The sequence below is a fragment of the Sus scrofa genome, chromosome 1, assembly GCF_000003025.6.
Source record: "Sus scrofa isolate TJ Tabasco breed Duroc chromosome 1, Sscrofa11.1, whole genome shotgun sequence".
In the NCBI taxonomy this organism is placed as follows: domain Eukaryota; kingdom Metazoa; phylum Chordata; class Mammalia; order Artiodactyla; family Suidae; genus Sus; species Sus scrofa.
This window is the reverse complement of record NC_010443.5, coordinates 95,108,894-95,125,052: the sequence shown is the minus strand read 5'-3', so window position 1 is coordinate 95,125,052 and position 16,159 is coordinate 95,108,894. Positions and strand designations below refer to the sequence as shown.

At 38.3% G+C, this 16,159-nt stretch overlaps 1 protein-coding gene across 1 annotated transcript in view; it reads right to left on the bottom strand.

The window, feature by feature from the left end:
• SLC14A2 (solute carrier family 14 member 2) overlaps positions 1–16,159 on the bottom strand; it is a 483,794-nt gene that overhangs the window by 197,696 nt on the left and 269,939 nt on the right. The window contains 1 exon segment of the mRNA XM_021092457.1: positions 4,036–4,118. The gene's annotated coding sequence lies outside the window, so the exon portion shown is untranslated.

Genomic DNA, 16,159 nt, shown 5'->3' with positions numbered 1-16,159 from the left:
CTGCATAAGACCTTTGACTTGCAGACTGTAAGATAATAGGTTTGTATTTCTCAAAGTCACTAAATTTGCGTAACGTGTTACAATAAATAGGAGACTAATATATCCTTAGGGGTCATGTTAATACTTGCTCACTTGTGTGACCTTGGATGTGTATGTCACCTGTGTGAGCCTTAGTAATCTTTGTAAAATGCTTTTTTAGGGCTATATGCTTACAAAACCCCTTTCGACTTGACATTTTATGGCTGTAAAAGCTAGAGTCCCTATTTTGCAACACTTATTCTTTCCTTCTAATGAGCAAGGTGTTTGCTTGTTTTTTGATGATTACACTGGGGCCAGCCTATCTAATAGGTTGCAGGAAGCAACAGATCAGCCATGCACTAGGGTCAGGGGTGAAATATTTTTCTCTTTGTTCTCTGGCTCTTCTGGTCTGTCTTTACATTGATTTCTCATTTTCTTCTTCCCTTAACTCCTCATAGCCACAGGAACAAAAGCATCTCAGTTGATGAACAATTTAGGAACCAATGCCTGATGACCAAGGCTTTGTTATTTTGCTCTCTGCTAGTACAATTTAAATCTATTTGGTTATGCTGAAAATTGTTCATTAAAGGTAGGTACCAAGCTCATGAATGGGATCAAAGGTTGCATTGTTCTAGCTGATGGTGAAAATTAACTCAGCTTTTAGGGAAATCCACCATTTTTAGAATGAGGAAAAGATGTCCTTAGCTTGATTTTTGTTAGGAGTAAGTATAATAAAATGCCACTGTAATTAAAATACTTATAAACCCACTAGACATAGCTGTTGTGAAGGAAAAAAACCTGAGCACTATGATGGGATTAAAAATAGAGCCTTATTTGGCCCCTTCACCCTCCTAGTGGGAAACCAATGCACTTGCCATTCCATTAACTGCTCTGGGTTAAGAAAAGCTGAGCTGACCACAAAATAATAATGGCAATAGCAGGGAGATAATGGTGACTCCCTGCCACATTTATTTGGAATGTCATGCTTTTTAAAGCTCTTTCTGTCTATTTAGTTGTTTGAGCCCCAAGTTCTCATTATTTCCGAGGAAGTGGGGAAGTTGGAGAGGCTGGACATCATCCATCTGATTGGACAGATGAGGGTATCCTGTCCTACAGAGTCTAAATGACCCTCTTATTGTCACAGCCAGCAGCTGCTTTGGGCTTTGGGGAGCTCTCTGCCTAAAGACCCATGTTACTATATAGCTTGCTCTCCCTGGCACTTGGGTGACCCAAAGCAAAGTCAGACTCTGTCTTCAAGGATCTTATACTGCAAAACTAAGGCTACCAGAAATGGTTCTTTCTTTGCTCTCAATAGAAAGAATAAAGCCACTAAAAATTAGTTATTCAAGTTAGCTGTTAAAAGGACAGTTGAATAGAGGAGAGAAAATTTTAAGAAATCTAGACATGGATTCCCACCTCATTAGAGTTGGTGATGCTGGCCAGTGATGTGGCCAGTTTTGTCCGAGTGGAGGAAAGTGTCCCCTCTGCCACCTTCCTGGGACCCCACTTGTGTTGCTTGGAGCAACTGCCAGGAACCTTTTACATTATGGCCTCTGTAAAATGACGTCACCAACACCATCACTACCTGCTCCAACCCCCACCCTCTAACCCAAGTGCAATTAGATTGACTAACCTTGAAGGAGATAAGATGACCTGAGGTCAGTGGCACAAAAAAGGAAAAGCCATCAAAGGCATCCCCAAATCACCTGAACAACAAGGGTTAAGACTAGGTCTCCTTAATTGTTCCATTTATTTCAACGAGATCTCATTTTGCATTTGATGTGGTAGTATAACTCTGACCTAAAAGACATGGGTTTGAGAGCTGAGTGGTGTCCCTGGGCTATAATGTGATCTTGGTCATTATTGCTCAGCCTCCATGAGGCTCAGTTCTCTCATCTATGAGATGGGTGCTAATGGTGAGTCTCCTTTCCACTCTGAAAGGTTGTCATGGGAGCAAAGTACCTAAATGCAAAGCTCTGTGGAGGAGAGATGTTATGACTTTAATGTTGGCTGCAGTGCTATTGTTGTAACTCTAGCCTAATAGTAAGAATAGCATCATCAGAACCAACCATTGCAGTACTGCTGGGAGGCCCTTTGAGATCATTTGTAACGAGCAAATACTTGTTGGGAAAGTCTCTGGTGTCGAGATCATGTATTCCACGATCTTTTTTGAATTACACCCTTGGAGTTTTACAACAATCTGAAGATGTATGTCCTCTTTCTGTCACTTTACACAACAGAAAACTAAGACGAAAACTAAGACAGAGAGAGAGGCTTGTGGTTTTAAAGCTGTTATCTTGAGCCTTCTGTGGTTTCTTCAACCTTCCAGCAGTGGCAGGCACGCCTAGCACTTATAGTCTAGGACAACTTTGACTCTAAATTTAGAGCCTAGTTATAGTGGCTTGTTGCCTTAATCATGAGAAGTATTGTTTGTATCAGAAGTGATATCACTTCCACTAACTATGGAATGTAAAATATGGTAAAAATGAATATATTTATAAAACAGAAACAGAGTCACAGACATAGAGAACAGACTTGTAGTTGCTAAGGGGGAGGTGGAGGGAGTGGGAGGAACTGGGAGTTTTGGGTTAGTAGATGCAAACTATTGCATTTGGAATGAATAAGCATTGGGGCTCTACTGTATACCACAGGGAACTATATCCAGTTACTTGGGATAGAACATAATGGAAGTTAATAAGAGGAAAAGGATGTATATATATATGTATGACTGGGTCACTTTGCTGTACAGCAGAAATTGACAGAACATTGTAAATCAACTACACTTTAAATAAAAATTAAAGCAATAAAAATTAAAAAGTGAAAAGACAAAAAAAGAAGTTGCTTCCCATAGGGAAGGACCATTCACTACTCAGTCATTGAAATCAGCTAATGCCTGCTCTGTGATCAATATATGAATTCCCACTAAAAATTTCCTCAGCAAGTAATTTCTAACCCTATAATTTTTTTTCTGTGTTCTCCCACCACAAAATGGAGTTTTTGGGAAGTGACTGCCAGTCAGGGAATAACCCAAGGCCTTTTTCAACAAGGTGAGGCTGTGTGACCGGTTCTCAACAGTGGGATGTGATGTGTGTCAGTTGTAGGCCACAATGAGTAGGAAGTAAGCGTGCTAATTTCACTTCTTCCTTGTCAACCAAGTAGATATAAAAGATCTGGAAGATAACTAAAAACCCTAAAAGATAGTAAAGCCACAAGATTGGAGACACCTGGTTTTCTCAAATCACTCTTATTTGAGACTTCTATGAGCAAAAAATGATCTAGTGTGTTACAGCACCAAAATCTGATTGTTATTTGTTGTACTAGCTGTTGAACTATAGATTCCAGTGAATAGGGATCCACCAGTACCTCAGACCTGGTCCTATTCCCCTGCCATCTTGAAACCATTGAGTTCTTTCCCTGTGATGCCACATCACCCATCCTAAGCAGCTTTTTTTGTGCTCTATATAGGTGTAAAGCAGCTGGTCTGCTTGTCAAACAACCAATAAATCTATGTTTGGCAGAACAGTAGTTTTCATCAGTAAGTGACCTTAAGATAACATTTACATTTCTGGAGAAGTCATTCCAATCCTGAACCAGCGGTATCCTAGCTCAGGCCCTCCTGGAGGCATGAGGCAGGGAAAGTAATGAAGTGTGGGGATTATTAATGACTTTATCTTTCCACTCACCCTGCCCCTCCCCTTTCCCAAACTTGCAAATATGTTCAGCAGTGTCAGATCTGTTCATCTATTTTTGACATGTAAATAGAATCTCTCCCTTTGGAATTCTGCAGAGAAGATATCTGCCCTATGACCATGCGAACTCATATCTGGGAACAACTAGAATTAAGCTGTTACAACACCGGCTCAAGGAGAAGATCTTCTCTAGGATCAAAAATACTTCCCACTGACCCCAGCGACTTCAGAGGGGAAAAATAATTTTAGTTTTCTACAGTATCATTATTAGTGATAACACATGTTTTAGAAGACACAAGCGCAGCCACAAGTTCAAGAACATACTCACAAATTCTGTGAGATCAACGGGTTCTATAAGAGTCTTGGGAACTTCTATTTAGTTGACATCAAGCAGGAAGCAAAAACACAGTCCTGTAAAGATAGAAGGTAGAGGTCAGGATTTAGAAGTCCAGAGAATTTAAATTGCTTTGTTTTTTAACTTAACGACATTGACTCTTTTTAAAATTGTAAGAAATACATGTTCACTTTCATATTGGGAGACAAGACATCTATGATTCCACCATCCAGATACAACCATTATTAACCAGTGGAAGTCCTATAGATTGTTTCATGAATAATTATACATATGAAAATATATTTCTCTATTATTTTTCATTTATAAATACCACAAAAAATGTTTTGTGAGCTGCATTTATGGAATAAGATATTGTGAACATCTTTTGTCAATAAATGAACTTCAGCTGTGTGGTTCTTCAGCTGTGTGATTCTTCAGCTCCTAGACGGTTTCCAATGATCCTCGCCTGCTGTGCCTTTGCCATTGTGTGATCCACGCCCCTGGAGCTTGGGCTGCACCTTGACTCACTTCTAACCAGTGGAACATGGCAAGTGATGGGATGTCAGCTCTGAGACTAGGTGGAAAAAGATGCTGGCTTCTTTCCTGCTCACCCTCTCCTGGTCTCTGGCTTCTTTACTGTAAGGAAACCACCTACAATGTTGGTGGAAAGGAGTGCAGTGGAACTAAGGTGAGGAGCTGAGGGTGACCTTCAACCAACAGCCCTAGGGGGACTGGTTCCTGCCAACACCCACTACACTGAGCTTGAAAGTGGATGCTCTCCAAGATAAGCCTTGAGATGATTCCAACACCTTGATTGCAGCCTTAGGAGAGGCTCTGAGTCAGAGGACCCAGTTCAGCTGTGCTCACAGACTCCTGACCCACAGAAACTGTGAAATAATATATGCTTGCTGTTTTAAACTGCTAGGCATTGGGGTAATGCAGCCATAGACAATAGTTTTTCATAGGTATTTAACATTCCACTGTAAGGTTTACTCAATCTTTTATTGCTGTACATTTGGTCATTATATTTTATTTATTTTGCTATTATAAGTAAGGCTGAAATGAAAGTCATTGTAGCTAAATCTTGGTACACACCCTTCCTTCTTTCCTGGTGATAAGTTCCTTGAATTGGAATAGATGGATTTCAGAGGATTTGCATCCTTAAGGGCTTCTAACATGCTATTCCCAGTTGCTTTCTGGTCGAATTGAAGCTATTTACACCCCTGCTGGCTTTAGCTTGGAGTGGCTGCTGGCCCACACCAAGGGTTTATGTATTCTGAAGCATATATTTGGTTAATTTCAACCACTCTATCTTCAGCTGTGTCTCCAAGCAAACCAGTTAGAAACAAAACCAAAACCAAATTAAAAAACTCAAGAATGACTACTAAGGTTGAATATTCAAAACTACTAGATAATTTGTTGTTAAACAGTTTATTCAACATATGGAAATACTGTAAAACTTGGTTGTGATGACTGTTGTACACCTATAAATGTAATAAAATTCATTAGGTAATTAAAAAAAAACCAAAGTATAGTTGTTTTAAAATCAGTCAGATGGATTCAATCAAGACCAAATAGTTACTCTCGTCTTTCCATGAACACCAAACTTCTGAAAATGTGATAACGCTCATTTTTCCTAAGAACTTTGAGAAGGGAAACAGCAATACTGGTTGAATTCAATGTAACTACAGGCTATTTTGAAAATCTTAGTTTATTTCAGTGACACAAAAGATTGTCAATAAATTCAACTTTTTAAATTACCCCGCTGGGTGGACTAAATTCAAAAGACGTATTTTTTGGAAGCATTTTGCATGTATAGATACCACCACAATTTCTAAACTGTAACTTCACTGTTGGGGAAGAATAAATATTTTAATGAATGCTGTATATTTTAACAGGCACTGAACCCTGTGGTTCATTTAAGCTAAGGGTGCTATTTCAGGCATCTAAATAAGTAAATAAATGAGGAAGAAAATCCATGTTAATTGCAGTAATTTGTGGTACTTTCAAATTCTTAATTAAGAAATAAAATAGGATTTATTATCCATGGCCACTGTGGATGGCATGCATAGATCACCATTATGACCAGACCCAAGACCTAAAATTATTGCCATAAATGAAATAATAGAGGGAAACCACTGGTACATTACTGGCAGAAATGTACAAGCTCAAAGAAGCAAGACAGAGCACCACACAAAATGTCTGTCTTCCATACATGCTATTCTTTCTGGGATTGCATTATCCCAAAGCATCTCCCCAGAACCTTCAGTCCTTTATCTCCCTCCTGACTTTGGGACAGATTCTTCCCTCAACCTCACACAGAACTTCTCTGAGCTTATCTAGCAACTCTTGCTGGTGTCAACTTTTCCCCAGTCATGTGTCCCAGGTTGTTTGTATACTTGAACTTCAGGTCTCTGCCTGCCTCATTCTACAAACGTGGGAAGAAAAGAACTTTCCTTGTAACTGGAGGCATTATGACTCATGCTTCTTTTTTGATAATTAAGCATTAAATTAAACTAGGGAGAACATATGATTTATCACACAGAAATCACTATTGTCTGGGACAAATGCTTAGTTGGACAAGACACAAGGCACAAACTGGGACTGCTCCAGATAAACCAGGATGGTTTATTCCTACAGTGAAAACCCTACTCAAGGGGTAGGTTGGGGGTAGACAAAGGTTTTGAGTCAGGTAAGAGGGAGTTCTGCTTTGGTGATGTAGAATGTAGTGGTGATATCAATGGACATCTTGAAGAAAGAGCATTGATACACCTAGCTGTGGGCAGAGATGGCTGGTCATGTGTTTATGTTAGTAGTGCTAATATGGACAGTTGGTATGCCTCTTCCAGGGCCTCTCCTGATGTCCTATCCATCTTCATCCTTCAGCTGGCATGGGTATTCCATGGGCAGTCAGCACATCCGTGGACTCTTATATCTGTCAACAGTCAGCTCAGTAGTGAGAAGGGTAGAGAGCATGGCAAGTTGGAAGAGTTTGAGTGACTTAAGGCAAAGGAAGAAAGCAAAGAGAAACATCTGGTGAAGACCTCCAGAAGGAATGAGGTGTTTTGAGCAAGTAAGTTACCTTTGGGTTTTACTTATAGATCCAAAGAAAATCAGAAATTGATGTATATATTTCTCAAATGTCTATTATATTCCAAATGGAAAGAGATTAGAATAGTTCAAAACATACTTCTTGTTCAAAGAAGGCTTATGAAGTAGATTCCTTGAGTCAAGTTCTTTTCTCTTTTGAAAGGGAAACCAGAGAAACCTGGACTCAGGTAGCTCTCCTCACTGAGGCAGCCTGGTCTTTTCTTAGATTTCACCCATGATGAAGACCCCCATGGAATTCACAGGGTCTGAAACATCTCATGGTATTCCATTTCTCAAAGGATCCTTTCTCCCTGGCTGCATCTGGATGGAGTCCAGACCATTGCAGGATTTGGGGGGCCATTGTTCTGGGAAATATGATGATTATCTCCATTTCTAACAAAATGGAATTGTTCTGCTTTCAGTTTTCTAATGATATATGGTAAAAAAGATATTGGGCTTTTCCAATTTCAGAAATAAGCCATGGAAAAACAAATCCAAAATGCATCCATAAAAATCTGAGGCTAGATACCAGGCTAGCAAGTAAAAACCCATGATATAAAGTGACCTGTAGAATCACTGTTTTTTTGTGCTAGGTATTCTGACTTAGCTTAGTAGTGAGTGAGAGCAGGTTGCTAAGAACATATAATGAAAGATGGCAGAAAATTAGGCAGGAGATTACTGAACCATGAGAAATGTCCTGGGACATTGACATAGCCTTGTGTGTAGGGTGTTTTAAGGGGCAACCAGGAGAATTAGTTGCTGAAGTTCTTTTGGAGAGTGACCTTAAATGCAGTTATATCTCAAGTACTTCATTTAAGAAAGTTCATTCTTTTATTTGTTCATTTCACTTAGCAAAGTTTTATTGTGTCATCTTTCCCCCAGATATGATATTAAGAGCTGGAGAATCAGGGGGAATAAAACAGGGATTTCCAGCCTTACAGGGACTTCTACTTTTAAGATGGCAATTTTAAGACATCCCTGCCCACTTCTTTTTGAATTTGTTCCCAAACAAAAAGAAAAATGAAAAACAGAAATTCAAATTTCATGTTTATTGAGGAACAGCTGCCAAATAAAATAAAGTTCCAATCAAAGGCAGGTGGATATTGAAAGATGTTTGTCACCACAGACCTTAAATGAGGCACAGAGCACAGATTTCATCAAAAGAGAGCAGAATCAACATCATCTTTTGAGAAACAACTGGTCTACAGTGAATAGGTTGTCTATGAGCTCATCCCTATACCCTGTTTGGCTCCACTGAGAAGCAGGGAAGGTATTATAAACAAGAAAATACCTATGTTATCTCCGCAGGAAAGAGTCTGTTGGGGAGGCAGCATGGAGAAGATAGGTTCAATACTAATCAGTCTTGCAATTGCCAATCTCTTCTTTCTTCTATGAAGATGTAAAGGCTAAATCAACATGTACACATAAGCATACACACAATCATGTGTATCATAAGGTACTTCCCTGTGAATGAGAGAGATCCTGTGCTGGATGGATAACCTAAGTAAGCCCTGTTCCATAAACTTTATGCAGAACAGCTGGTTAAAGGAAAAGCTCATCTCGGTCAAATATGAGTCAGAATAAAAAAACCATCAGAAGTGCCCTACCAAGATACTGAGAGGAAAGAAGGTAATAATTAGAGAAAACAAATAGATAAAGAACATATACAAAATTGAGTAGACGTAGAGCTAAGGGAAAATGTGCCAAAGGAATTATCATAAGCAAACAAAAATAAAAATATATACCTTCATGAAAAAAAATCACCTATATAAAATAAGAGCTCCAGGAAGTAATGTCAAGACAACTGGGAAACCAAAAAATAAGCTAGCAGAGCTCAGGAAAGAAGTAGGAGAGAAACATAAAATCATTACAAAAATTAGGGAGCCATCAGAGGCAACAAAAAAGCAAACAGACCCTTCTGAAAATGCAAAAGTAGACTTAAGAACATGATGATAAAATGAACAAAACAAAATGGAAATAAATTGCTAAAACGGATCGGGAAAGCAACATGATAGCCAAGGAAGATGAAAGAGACAATGGATGTATTCATATGCATAAATAGACCAAACAGTATTTGTTTTGTATGCAATCTTTTTACTAAAATAAAATAAAATAAAATAAAATAAAATAAAATAGAAAATATATTTGGAGAAGTAGAAACACAAAACATTTTCCAGAAATAAAATATTTTAATCTACACACAAAGCAAAACCAAACCAGACAAAACTAAACCAAACTAAACCAAACAAAATCCAAAATGTAAACCATCTCAGGAAAAGTTGATACAAAAATAATAACTTAAGAGGACTCTTTTAACATCCAAACAAACAAAGAATAAAAACATAAAACCAAAAACAAAATTTCTTTTCTAAGAGGGAAAAAATCAGGTGGATTTCAGGTTTTTTTCACAGCAACATGTCATGCTAGAAGACAGTGGAACCATGCTTACAATAACCTCATTAAGAATTAAATAAAAAACATTAAAGACTTACACAATCAAACTTTTGTTCAAGTATAAATGGTGCACCAAACATCTAATAACGCAGAAAATGTGGTTACCAGGATCTGGAATAAACTACAAGCTGAATTTCAACCAACAAATAGAGGGAGAATGGAAAAACTATGGCACAAGGACTGGTGCTGAGCTTTTAACAATTTAGTTTAGGATCAAGACCAAAACAATACAAAACAAAAACATGTGGCAATTATAGTTACATAAAATAACATAAATTTTAATAAGCTATAATACCATGGAGAACATGGTAACAAAGTTCAGAAGATAAAGGGAGACATGAGGTGGGAGGTAGCCAAGATCCAAAAGTTACTACTTAGGGCTAGTGAATTAAATAATAGGAAGAACTGTATATTAAAATGTATGAGATTATAAAATGAGCAGAACTATCATCATCAACATCATTATCATCACCACCATCACCTAATATTGAGTAGAATAGAAAAATGAGATCTGGGAGAAATATGTAAATTTCATCATCTCACAGAGGTGGCAGACAATATCTACTAGGAATATATAGGATTAAGTATATTATATTTAGTATTATAAGGATAACTATTTAAAGAATGAAACATGTTAATACTTTCTGACCTATAACAATGAACCCACACATAAACCAAATTCAAAAACTACACAAAACATAGACCATAAAGTGAAATAAAAACAGAAAGCATACAATGTTAAAAGTAAATCCAAGCATATCTATCAAATAAAAAAAGGAAAAATGTATCAATCCAAAGAAATAGATTCTTAGTCTAAATTACAAACAGCAAACAAAATTATAAAGCATCCCTTAGAACTGTTTGTGCTGCATCCCATGGATTTTGGCGTCTTGTGTTTCCGTTTTTATTTGTCTGGAGGTATTTTCTGATTTCCACTTTGATTTATTCATCGACCCATTGGTTTTTTTTTTTTTAGCAGCATATTGTTTAGCCTCCATATGTATTTTCTTTTCTTATTTTTCTTTCTGTAATTGATTTCTAATTTCATACAATTTTGGTTAGAAAAAATGTTTGATATAATTTCTAGCTTCTTATATTTGTTTTTTTTGTTTGTTTGTTTTGTTTTGTTTTGTTTTTTGTGGCCTAGCATGTGATCACTTCTGGAGAATGTTCTGTGTGCACTTAAACAGAAGGTATATTCTGCTGTTTTTGAATATATCGTCCTATAGATGTCTATTAATTTCAATTGCTCTCTCGTGTCACTTAAGACTGCTATTGCCTTATTGACTTTCTGTCTGATGATCTCTCTGTCCATTGATGTAAGTGTAGCATTAAAGTTCCCTACTATTATTATATTATTGTCAATCTATCTCTTTATGTCTGTTAGTATTTGCTTTACATATTTAGGTGCTCCTCTATTTGGTGCATGTATATTAATGAACATTAAATTCTCTTCTTGTATGAATCCCTTTAAAATGTCTTTTTTGTCTTACTATGGCCTTTGTTTTATTTATTTTTTAATTTTTTATTTGATGGAAAATATTAGCATTTGTTTTAAAGTCTATTTTGTCTGATGTTTTTGCTATCCCTACTTTCTTGTCATTTCTGTTTATATGAAATATCTTTTTATAGCCTCTCACTCTCAGTCTCTGTGACCTTTTATCTCTGAAATGAGTCTCTTGTTGGCAGCATATAAGGCTCTTATTTGTTGCTGTTGTTGTTTTTAACCCAGTCAGCTACCCTATATGTTTTGATTGGAGCATCTAGTCCATTGACATTTAAAGTAATCATTGATACGTATGTACATATTACCACTTTATTACTTGTATTCTGGTGTTTTGTAGTTCTCCTTTCATTTCTTTTTGTTGTTGTTGTTGTTTCTTGCTTTGTGGTTTGATGGGTTTCTTTAGAAGCAGGCTTGTGTTACTTTCTTTTTAGTTTTTGCACATTGTAAGTTTTTGATTTGTGGTTACTCTGGGGTTCATATATATTGATCTATAACTATATCTACTTGTTTTAAACTAGTAGTCATTTAAGTTCAAATACATCCTAAAAGATCTACATTTTTACTACCCTCCCCCACATTTTGTGTCTTTTTATGTCATATTTTACAACTTCATGCTTATCCCTTAACTTTCTATTGTAGTTCTATTTTAACCTTTTTTTTTCTGGTTTTTATCTTCCAGCTGACTTATATAAGTGGTTGATTTCCAGTCTTTACTATACATTTGCTTTTCCTACTGAAATTTCCCTTTTCCTGTAGAATCTTACTTCTTTTATACTTAGAGAAGACTCTTACATTTCTTTTAGGATTGGTTTAGTGTTGATGAACTCTTAATTTTTGTTTGTTTGAGAACTTCCTTATCTCTTTTCCAATTCTAAATAATAATCTTGCTGGGGATTGTATCCTAGGTTGCAGACCTTCCCTTTTAGTACATTAAATATATTGCACCACGCCTGCAGTATTTCTGCAATGTAGTCAGCTAATAGCCTTATGTGAATTCCCTGGTATGTGACTCTTTGTTTTTCTCTTGCTGCCTTTAAAATTTTTTCTTTGACTTTTGCTATTTTAATTATAGTGTGTTTTTGTGTGGATCTGCTTGAGTTCATCTTGTTTGGAACCCTCTATTCTTCCAGTACTTGGATTATCTCTTTCCTTCTTTAGGTTTGGTAAGTATTCTGCTATAATTTCCTCAAATACATTTTTGACCCCTTTTTCTCTCTTTTCTCCTTTTGCAACCTCTATAATGTGAATATTTTTATGCTAAATATTATTTCAGAGATCTCTTAAAGAGTTCATTTTTTAAAATTTGTTTCTCTTTTTGATATTCTCATTGGATAATTTCCATCATTCTATCTTTCAGATCACATTTTCCTTCTTCTGTATCAGTTAGTCTACCTTTCATTCATTCTACTGTGTTTTTTATTTCAATTATTGAATTCTTCATTTACAATTGCATCTTTTTATATTTGCTAGTTCCTTGTTAAAATTTTCCACTGTGTTCATCTATTTTTTTCCCTAATTCATTTAACATTTTTATTACCAAAGCTTTGAATTCTTTATGTGGTAAATTGTTTATTGCTGCTTCATTATTTTTTCAAGGGTTTTCACTTACTCTTTAAATTGAGAGCAGTTTGTTTTCATTTTGCTTTAACTTTCTCTGCCTGTATGAATTCCAGTGAAACAGCTACCTATTGTGGTCTTTAATGGTTGTTCTTCTATGTGAATGTACCCGTACAGACTGTGTGCCCTGTGCTTTTGGTGGGAGAGCTGGATTTGACGTAACACAAGTCACATCTTTCCTCTGGATGTGCTTGCAGCTATCACTTTGGTGGGCGTGGTGGTGGAGATAGAGGGGTTGGAGCTGGGTTTGAGGCAGGGTTTCCTCTCTGCTCAGTGGCCATCACCATCCTAACATGGGCTCTGTTTCCTTAAAGTTTGCATTTTCCCCTCTCCCAGCACTGGAATCCTTGCCCCAGAGCTAGAGATAGCTGAAGCAAGGGGGGCTGATACATTTTCTCTTCTTGTATCAGCCATGGATGGAGATCTGAGCTTTCTCCAATGTGCTGCCTGTTCAAGTGTCTACAGTTGTTTCCCTCCCTATGCATAAATGCAGGCTTGGGTGCAAGTTCCCTTTGTCCCTCATAGCCAATCACTGTCCCCACTTTCCATGACACCTGACCTATTGTGGAGGTGCATTTCAGGGTAAGCTGGGCCTGCATGGACTCTTGGGGTGTATCAGGGCATGAATTGTGGTCCAGCGGCTGCTACCAGAGTTCTGAATTGCTTCTAATGTGCTGCCTGAGCAAGCACCAACAAATGCTGCTGCTTTGTCTCAGGACTGGGTCACCTCTGTGTTCCACAGTCAAGTCTCCTCCCAAGTTGTGATTGCCCCAGATTCAGTGCTACACTGTGACATGGGGTAAGGTGAGTGTTGCTCAACTCAAGCTGGGGTGCATGTGGAGACAGTGGCCCAGAGGATGCCTGGCAGCCACCAGAGCAGACTTCAATCAGAGAATGCTTTGAGTCACATTACACTTCATCCTGGGACTGTTTATCCTTTTCAAGTCCCTATATTTATTTGTACAAATAGCTACAAGAAAATCTGACAGGGTCTCTGTGCTAGTATATCTCCCTATACCTGCTGCATAAAGGCCAAATTACTCCATGAGCTGGACCCTGCCTAGTTCTCCAACCTTCCACCACTTTTCCTGTGTTGAGAGACCTCCCCACAACAGAGTGTTCTTTTTTCCACACCTCTTTGCCCATGATGTTTCCTCTCTCTGAATGCTTTTTACACTCTATGATGCAGATGGAGGTAAATTTTAAGACTTCATGAACATGCCACTTTTCTGGGAAGCATTCTTTGCCTACAACCCTGCCAGAACAGGATATAGCTAGTAAACACTGACACCTCACTGTAGCTAATGCACTTCTTAGGATTGAGGAAACTGAGATATCTTTACTTCATATCATCCCTCATTCTTTGTGTGCAATTAGGTAATAGTCTTGCCATATCTTCCCCTGTTGTTTTCCATTCCCTCTATAACATCCAGCCATCACTCTCTGCACTCCTGAACTCTTCTTTGGGTATCTTGCCACCAGCCCTTCCCCTCCTATTTATTCATCATTCAATAGGGTGCCTGCACCCATCTTCCTAAAGCAACACTCGGTCAAGCTCCAAGGTTTCCAATAGACTTTTTTTCTTTACAATCAATTCCTTTGATTGATGTCAAGGCATTATGCAACTGGATGCAATGCTCTTTCCAAAATGATTGTCCATCACCCCCATCTCATACACTGTTTCATTCATATCAACAATCCTTCCAGCCATGCCATCCACATATGCTATCACTATAGCATGCTGAACTGCACCTTAAGTATCTTCCTCATGTTCTCTCCTCATTCTCTGCCTACCTATCCAAACCTTGCTTCAAGGAACACTGCAAGGGCACACTCCCTGGTCCACTAGCCCATGATCACTACTCTGAGCTCTCCTGACATTTATTACCAACACCCACCTTGGCTTTATTGTAATTCATGCTATGAGTTACATTTATTTGGACATGTTTATCTCATTGGATAGACAGGAAGCCTCAGGAATAATATCTCATGCCTCTTTTACCTTATCCTTGACCTCTAGCAAGGAACGAATAATATAGTAGGTGCTCAGCAATATGCACTTTAAAAAAATGCAGAATGTATTGCTTCTGTCTGTGTCGTTTAACAGGATGCCAGCTCACCTGAGTCCTAAACCTTAAACAGCGTTCTTCACTGTCCCCTCCCTCCCAGGATTATAGTGACCCAATTTCTAACTGTCATTTTCTAATTATTCACCTAGCCTAACTAATTACAATAGAGTTGTTTAATATTTTAAAACCTGCTTCCCTATCCATCATCTCGGTGGACCCCTGCTTGATACTATGTCATATGCAAGATGGGGATTGTCAGCTCATTTGACAGACAGGGAAATAAAGTCAGTGCAGCAGTGGTGCAAGTGAGGCTAGGCCCCCAGTTTCCGTTTCCAGTCCAATATTCTTTATAGCAGAGAAAGCTGTGTCTCTACCTCAAGTTTCTAGAGCTTCTCTTTGGAAATATGAGTATGTATTTTTAAAATATTGATTTCTGTTAAAATGCCTATTTTCCTTTTGATTTATCCTTCCTTGTGAAGAGACTGCCCTCTCCCCTCATGGTAAATATTCTTTTTCTTTCCTGAATGATGGCCCCACTCCATCCCCTTTAGTTCTCTTCGCCTGAGTTTCCACTTAGCCCTGCCACCCCCTGGAGAACCATTCTGGCTTAATGCCTCCTGCATTCTTTCAAATTGTTCTTGTTCCTCAGCTTGGGATTTCCTGCAGGGATGGTTTTCTCAGCTAATGAAGAGCCTCTAGCTGAAGGCACTATTCCTGACCAACTTTCCCAATCCTGCTGGGAGGCTGGGGCGGGAGGCTGGCTGGTGGGAAAGGAAGTGGCAGTCCTGCCTTGATATTCTGGGATTGCAGGCAGGGCTCATGCAGCTCTGGTATGCAATGGTATCACTTTGTAATTTGTGGGAGTGGACTGAGGACAGTAACATTTGGAGAGATGCTGGGGTCATCCTCCAGTGCAATTGTCCATTAAATATAATGGGTTTTAAGTTGTCACAATCCCAATAGCAAATGTCTGTTATTTTTGTCCCCCACTTCCATCTCTACTGATCATAAAAGGGAAGAGGTAATTGAATCTGGCTGCATCATAGAACCTCATCTCCTTGACTATCAGATTGGTCCAAAGGATGGCCATGTGACACAAACTAGGCCACCCAGAGCCCTTCCCTAGGAATTTCCAAGTGGAGCTGAACAGAGGAAGCCAACTTCCTCTCTGGCAATTGAACTATCAAAATGTGAAGCTATAGGGACTGATGCTAAATTGAGGAAATGACACAACATGTTCAGAGAAATATAAACGGAGATGTAGGGATGGGTGGCATTAAAATCCCCAATTCTAGGTCCTCTCATGTGGCTCACAACAAAATCCCCAATTCTAGTTATTCATTAAGCTAGCTCCCACTCCTGCTTGTACTGGGGTTGTCTC